Raw genomic sequence first — 8,521 nt, forward strand, 5'->3', positions numbered from 1 at the left:
ACAGCAGCTACTGTGACCCTAAGGATACCACTCACATTGCTCACTTCTAAATTGTCTTCTATGGGGAAAACCTAGGTTAAACTGCACCCTCACTGCAAGAAAGCCTGGGGATGCAGGTTTTCTGACATCATTCTTGTGAAAGCAGGATTCTGCATGTGGACAGTTATCAAGATGTAGAGAAAATACTTAGAGCAGTGATAAATGAAGCATGATCCCTACAGAAAGGAACAAATGGTTCACAGAAAATGAAACCTCAATGGCCAGTAAATATGTGAAAGGATTGTCAATTTTACTATTAATCATGGAAATACAGATTTATACCAAAAATAGAGTATTGCATAGCCAATAGATTGCAAAATGTTCTAAATTTTTCACAAATTGGGTGCTGATGTGGAGAATCACATTTCTCATCACCTTGGCCAAAATGTAAATTATTACAACCATTATGGAGAGCAAAACCGGACATTATATAATAATGTTGAAGTTGTACATGACAACACAACCCAGCAAGTCTGCTTCTAGACATATATCTTAGCAATGGAGTGCCTCACACCAACAGATAAATGCTGCAGCCCAGAAGTGACAAGTATTGCTTTTATTCACATACCATTAGCCAGAACTAGTCAGATGCAAGGGAAAAGGGAGAGTATTCCTCCCAAGTGTCCAGAAGGGGGAAGAAAACTGGAGATCACTTAGCACTAGAAATCTCTGCCACACTTTTTCAAAGAATGTCAATGTTGAAGCCTTTCTTGCATGAATCAGTAACAATAGCCTGACTGCAAGAGCTTCTCACAAAGCAGAGACTTGTTGTCACTGAAGGATTGCAAGAACTTTTGATTGAAACAGAACCCATAGTGGGGTTCCATAGGGGAATGGTTAGCCCTCGAGACTCTGAAACAGAACCCGTAGTGGGGTTCCATAGAGGAATGGTTAGCCCTCGAGACTCTGAAACAGAACCCGTAGTTGACCACTCTTCCTGCCTTCTGCTTCCGCTGGAACAGAAGACTCTCCACCCAGTAAGGGTGTGTGTGGAGAGTCCAGGAGCAGAGGGAGCAGGTGATCTCTCTGAAACTTAACAGAGAAACCCAAGAAACGGAGGGGAGTGTATTCATGGATAGTATTATAGAATCACAGAATATGCATATTCATGGATAGCATTATAGAATCACATATTCACAGATAATATTATAGAATCACAGACTGACCCCTAGAGTTAGAAGGGGCTTTAATTTCACACCTTCATTTAACAAATGAGACCCAGGGTTGCCGAGATCACTGATAGAAACAATCACTCTTTTGTTCGTTTTTGCTCTTCCATTGCAGCTCTTTCTCCACAGAATTCAGTCATGAGACTATGAGGCTGGCGGGGGGCGGGAGCAAACCCAAGAACAGACCTCAAATTGTGCTCAGAATCCCTTCTTCTCTGTCACTTTGCCCATTGTTTTTGAAGGAAGCATGTACACATGACTTTTTCATCCCTAAGGATGAGTTCTTTGCCAAGACGTATGTCTGCCCTCACAAAATGAACTCTCAATGGGCTCATTCACTGTCCTCCACCATGTGCACATCTGTTTGACTTTCGGAGTAGATAAAAGTTGGACTTCCAGGCTAAGACCTTTATGACATGAGAAAAATCCAACTAGCCACCAGTGAACCAACCATTCACCTCTAACTGTACCCTAATGGGAAACAAGTCTCACCTTTCAGCCAGTCATGTGTTCCTTGGGTGAAATTCTCTGGAATGCACTGGTTGGTAAAAATATTTCCCTAAATCAAAGGAATTAACCACACACACAAAAAAAATCAACCAAAAAGTTATCTTGCCTACTCCCTTCTTTCCTATAACAATAGAAGATGGATTTTTATAGCTGCTTTGAAAGCTACCAGCACACAGTTTCTTTTAAATCAGAAAACATCATATTCTGAAAATTAAGCTAACAAACGTTAACATAAGATGGGTGATATTAGTTATTAACTGAAATACCCCAGTCTTATAGATTGCAATTCTATTTCTATCTCAGCCCATGGAAGGTCATCATATAAAGATAACTGAAGTAATCATCACATACTAATGATGTGCATTTATCATTGGTTGAGTTGTAGTCTACAAAACATCTAGAAAAAGGGTGGAAGAAGAATGGGTCCATCTTACTTACAAGGAACAGAACTTCATCTTACTTACAAGGAACAGAACTTCCTTCCTAGACTGTGGGTCTGTATAAAATAGGAATGACCAAGCCTTCACCGTTCCATGGCAGAATCCCCCAGATTATCCAAATCCACATTCTGACTCTGCAGATCAAGTAAACATCTGGTATTAATTTAGTTTCCTGAAAGAGGCAATATACCATAGGATTCCATTACTGAGTAACATCAGTGTAAATGGTAGAGTAGGGAAATCTAAAAGTCCATCTCTCCGTAAAAGCAATGAATAAACTGGCAAAATTTGTCAGAATCCAGTTTTTCAGAATGCCGCAATCTAATCAGCTTACAGTAACCATTAATCAAGAAAAAAACAGCTGACCCTTGGGAAAAAGAGCTCTGTGGCACTTTTAACTTACCCTGGCCCCATCCTTGAGTGGCCCAGCTTGGCAGTGGCCTTGAAGGCAACAGCCCACATTCCCAGTACAGGTACCTAGTACTGGAGGGGGGAAGAGCAGCTTTATTCTTAAAGATTGTGGTTGTTTGTTTCCAACTGTCGGGTAGTTCCCTGAAAGACTAGCTCAAAGGACTTGCCTTTATTTCAAGAAATTCACAACTTTCCCAAGGCTGAGACTGCTACCTGGAGCCGGGAGAGTGGGTGAGGGACTCATTTGTTAAAAACATTTAAAAGAAAATATATTAGCTGATGCCACCTGGGGCAAGGAATAAACACTGGAATAAACAATAGACAAACTGAAAAGCTTAGGAGGAAAGGCTGGGGTATGAAATGCTTTGTGGAATAAGGGCTTTGAAAAGCTCCCACGTGTTCCTAGGAACCTAGGAGGCTACCCACATGTCCAGGGCTGGGACATGCATTCGGAAGAGACCTGAGAAAGCTCTGATCTCTCACTTCTGGCCGGTGTTCGGGCTCTGCACAAGCAGGAACTGAAGGATAAAGCAGGGCTGTAAATGCCCTGGCGGAGCGCTGAAGACATTACCCAACATACCCAGACCATCTCCAAAGAATAGGAGATGTTTGTTATGGTTCCAGACGTGAAAGACATCTCTGTAGAATCACTGGTTGATCATTAAACTAACAGCAGAGATTTCATTGGCTACAATGACGAAGAATATAGACTTTATAAAATTAGTCCATAAAAGTCACTAAACAAGCAACAGCTCCAACAAGCAGTAACAAAATACCCTAGGTAGTGGGGGAGAATCAGATTAGCAGAGTTACCATGTGCTAATATCCAAAATGTTCAGTTTTCAATTAAAACTAACAAGGTGTGAAAAGAGAGAAGAAAGCCAATAAACAGGAAATAAGGAAATTAACAGAAATTTCCCCTGAGGAAGCCCGAGTTCTGGACTTACTAGACAAAAACATTATATTAACTATTTTAGATACGCTCAAGCGGCAAAAGAAATTATACACAAAGAAATAAAGGAAACAGAATGGTATCTCGCCAGAGAATATCAGTAAATGCCTAAAAATTATAGAAAGGAACCAAACAGATATTCTGGAGGTAAAAATAAAGTACAATAATGAAATTAAAAATTCAGTATTATCAGTCATTAAGGAACTGCAACTCAAAACCACAGTGAGAAAAAAAAAAAAAAACCACAATGAGATGCCACTTCACACCCACTAGGATGGCTGTAATTTTTTGAAACTGGGGAATTCCCTGGTGGTCCCATGGTTAGGACTCTGCGCTCTCACTGTTGATAGCCTGGGTTCAGTCCATGGTCGGGGAACTAAGATCCCACAAGCCACGCAGTGCAGAATACAATAGGATAGAATAAAATAAAATAAAATAATTGGAACCCTTATACATTGTCAGTAGAAATGTAAGATGGTGCAGCCACTGTGGAAAACAGTTTGGTGGCTCTTCAGAAAGTTGAACAGAGCTACCATACAACCCAGCAATTCTACTCCTAGGTATTACCTAAGAGAACTGAAAAATGTATGTTGAAATAAAAACTGTACACAAGTGTTTAGAGCAGCACTATTCATAATAACCAAAAGTTTCCACCAAAAGGTGGAAACAACTCAAATATCATTAAATAAAGAATGAATAAACAAAACGTTGCATATCCATATAACGGAATATTATTCTGCCATTAAAAGGCATGAAGTGCTGAGCTGTGCTACATGATGAGCTTTGAAAACTAATGAAAGAAGCCAGACACAAAAGGCCACATATTGACATTTATGTAAAACGTCCAGAATAGGGAAATCCACAGAGACAGAAAGCCGAGTGGATGCAGGAAGCTGGTGGGAAGGGAAGACAGGAAGTGACTCTAATGGGCATGGAGTGTGTTTTTGGAGGGATGAAAATGGTCAGAGTTAGATGGTGGTGATGGTCACAAAGCCGTGTGATGTACTAAAAGCCACCGAATAGTACACATTAAAATGAATTTATGTTATGTGAATTTCATCTCAATTTGTTAAATGTGTGTGTGTGCACGTGCACACACATAGCATAGGATTAAGTTATTCAAACTGTGGTAAGTCCATAGGCTGTATTTGACACCCAGCTCTACCAGGTAGGTGAATGAAAGCAAAACACTTAACCTCTCTAAGTCTCAGTTTCCTCTGTAAAAAATGGGGATAATAATCATACCTTGCTCATAGCGTTGTTATGAGGATTAAATGAGCTAATGAAAGTAAAGAACATACCATGGGACTAGAACATAGTAAGCACTCAGTAAATAGTGCAAAACATAACTGAATGCACAGAAAATAGATACCTATACAGAGAGAGAGAGAGAGAAAGAGAGAAGAAAGAAACAGACTCCTACTGCGAAGAATGTGCTAATCAGCCCACAGGAACTTTCTTGTCTTGAAACTTTACTGGTAGGAATTTTGTAATTTATCATTCTCTTTTAGATTTGCCTAGAATGACTCAGCCCCCTTAAGGCAAAGTACTTGATAAAATGACAAACTAAAGTCATTGAATTAAAATGTCAAGATCCTGTTCATACGCACGCACACGTGCGCGCACACACACACACCCCTGAGAGCCTGTCTGACATAGCATATTAGTTCCTTTCTAAAACAGCATCAGCAACGACTGAGGAAAGCTGTTCGTTGCAAGGGAAAGCAAATGTTGTGAATTTCCACTTTGTGCAATGCATTCACCAAAATTACAGCTGCACATAACTTGCAGCCTCTTTGCCCGTATAAATCTTTCCAAGGCCGGCTCAAATCTCACCTCGATTGAGCCTTTCTAATCACCCCAGCAGAAGATACTTCATCTTCCATTGAGCTTCTCAGAAAAAGGAAGGAAAGAAGGAAGGAAGGGAGGGAAAGAGGGACAGAAGGAGGGAGGGAGGAAAAATAAAGAAAAGGCACTAATTCAAAAATCCCAATCTCCTACCATAACCTTTGCTTTCACATCACTTTCTCAAGTTCCTCCAATCCCAAGACAAGAGTTCTTTGACCTCATCAATGTCCCCAACACACCGCGACACTTCCAAACATTTTATCCAGCGTGTCCTTCCTCATCCAGCTGCAATTCCAGGATCTAACACTGCATTTGCAAATACCTGCAACTCCTTGATCTCCTGCTTCCAAACCAAAACCCTAACTATGCATGGATCCAATACCACCCAACTCCTCTGTGCCTCAACCTGAAACACTAGTTATTGCTGGAGAAAAAAACCCAACTAAGCAGAATGGTAAAAGGTCAAATCATAGTGACCAACCTCCAACTTACACTCAACCATGCTGCAAATCTTCCTTTCTCTGCTGAGGACCTCTCCCATTTTTCATGATTACATACCCCTCCCCTCCACTAAAATTCCGACTTCCTCCTTCCCTTATACACTCAGCTGATACTCATTCTTCACACTTCATGAAGAGTACAGAGCCCTCCAAGCCAAGTCCCTCGTATTTCAGCCACCAAACCTCCATTTGCAACTACTATCTTCTTTCTCTTTCTGTTATGCAGAGGAAGTGCCTTTCCCTTCATGAAACTCATTTTTCTCCATATCTGCTCTGGACTGAATTTTCTCTCCACTCAGGGTCTGACTGTCCACCCAAGGTGTTTATAAGCCAGGTCTGAGTGATCATGGGACAGCTGACTCTGGTTTTTCCTTTTGTTTATCTTTATTATGGAAGTTATCGCTGATTACTTATATACTTTTTTAACAGAAGAATTTAAGAGAAAGGTATGGTCCATTGTCTTCTAAAAGTTCTGACAGGCTTGGTGATATGGTAATACCTCCCCCCCCCACCCTGCCCCCGACCACTGTCATTTGAGTCAACATTCAGCCCCCATTCCCTTTGGGGGCAGGAATAGATACTAAATTCCACCAGCCACGGAACTAGATGGGCCCAAGTCTTGAGGAGATCATATTCAGTGCTACTGAATATAGTAACTACATCTTGACAGGCTCAAGCCTCTTCCATAGCAGATATAATTGGCACTAATTTTCTAATTTACCTTACTCATAAAAACTGAATCAGAGAGGTTACCTAATCGCCAATCTCTGAAAGAGGAGTGAATTCAAAAGGCATCTGACAGCATTTGAGGGGCTTGGGTGTGGGAGGGTTTACCTCCGGGGAGCCACTTTTCTTGTCAGTGAATCACACAGTCAAATTGTAGGAGCAAGTGACAAGAATTCGGCTAGATTCCAGCTCCCGGTGTCGGAAGGTTATTCATCAACCCTACAGCAGGAGCTGTCTGTTTGGCAAGGATGTTGCTTCTAATTAGTACTGCTCCCCGTGGGCCACCCGGCAGGACCTTTATTTTCTCCACAGTTACTAATCAGCTCTCCGGTGTTAACAAGAAGATCAGATCTAGAAGTACGTAAATTCACTCTCGATTCTTTGTCCAAGTCACTCAGCAGGCCACCTTACCAACTCACTAACGAGGTGCTGGCCAACTAACTAGCAAGCTGGGCAGCTCCTGTCCCCAATGATGACTTCCAAAATGGGATTTTTTACATTTCAAATACATAGGCCAATCCAACACACGGAAATGTATAACTTTTCGGCAACTTCCTGATAAAACTTTATCTAAACTAGGCCAAGTTAAAATTGAGTCACTAAATTACAATAAAATTGAAGAAATGCCCAGAATTGAAGGATTCAAATGGGCACAAATTCAACACCTGGGGACTTTACTGTCTGTCCCCAGAGAGGGAGCCTTCATCTGTATTCTGTTATCAAAATTTCATCCTTCTGATGTTTCTTCCTCTCATAACTTCAAAAATAGAATTTATACTCTGAAGCAAGTATTAGATCGAACCTTATGAAACTGCCAATTTTTGATGTCTTTTGACTTACGATCGTGGCAATTTCATACAGTTCAACCTAACGCACAGGCCTTTGGAGGGTTTTTGAAGGGGACTGAGTTTTTCAGGCATAAAAATAAATAATCAAAAAATAAAAATAAATAAATAAATAAATAAAATAAATAAATAATCATAGGAACAAAGTAGAGAGCCCATAAGTAAACCCATGCATATATGGTCAATTGATCTACAACAAAGGAAGCAAGAATATACAATGAGGAAAAGACCGTCTCTTCAATAAGTAGTAATGGGAAAACTGGACAACTACATGTAAAAGAATGAAATTAGCACATTTTCTCACACCATATATTGATACAAAGGAAACTCAAAATAAATTAAAGATCTTAATGTAAGACCTGGGAAACCATAAAACTCCTAGAAGAAGACATAGGCAGTAAGTCTCTTTGACATCGGTCTTAGCAATATTTTTTTAGATCTGTCTCCTCAGGTAAGGGAAACAAAAACAAAAATAAATCATTGGACCTAATCAAACTTAAAAGCTTTCACACAGCAAAGAAAACCATCAACAACATAATATCTTATATAATAGTTTGTATATATAATAGATATTATATACATATAGATTGTATACATATATAATGGATTATAATATTTATTAGGTGGATAGATTGATAGATCTGAAATAGATATAATTTTAAGATCTGATAAACCTGGGTAGTAGATACAAGAATATTTGATATACTTTTCTCCATACTTTTCTCATATTTGATAGTTTTGTAATACATTTTTAAATTAATAACTATTCACAAGAAAATGTAAAACTGATCACTGAGGATGAATTCACTGGTTTGGTCTCTGCCAACATCTGACACAGGAGAGAAAACTAGGTGTCCAGATGTTCCCCACCTGTTCTCCTCACAAAATTCCTATCATAAGTGATGTCACTAGTAAGAAAACAGCCTAGCACCTGGGATGGGGAGGAAATCAGACTTAAGATGTACCTAAGGAAGATGGATATAGTATATATTAGGGCAGAGATCCTCAATACTGTTTCCTCTACACCATATCTGAGGAAGAAAAGTCCCATTTGAGAAGCACTTCCACAAGAGTAACCCAG

The sequence above is a fragment of the Grampus griseus genome (assembly GCF_964374135.1).
Source record: "Grampus griseus genome assembly, chromosome: 21".
Taxonomy (NCBI): domain Eukaryota; kingdom Metazoa; phylum Chordata; class Mammalia; order Artiodactyla; family Delphinidae; genus Grampus; species Grampus griseus.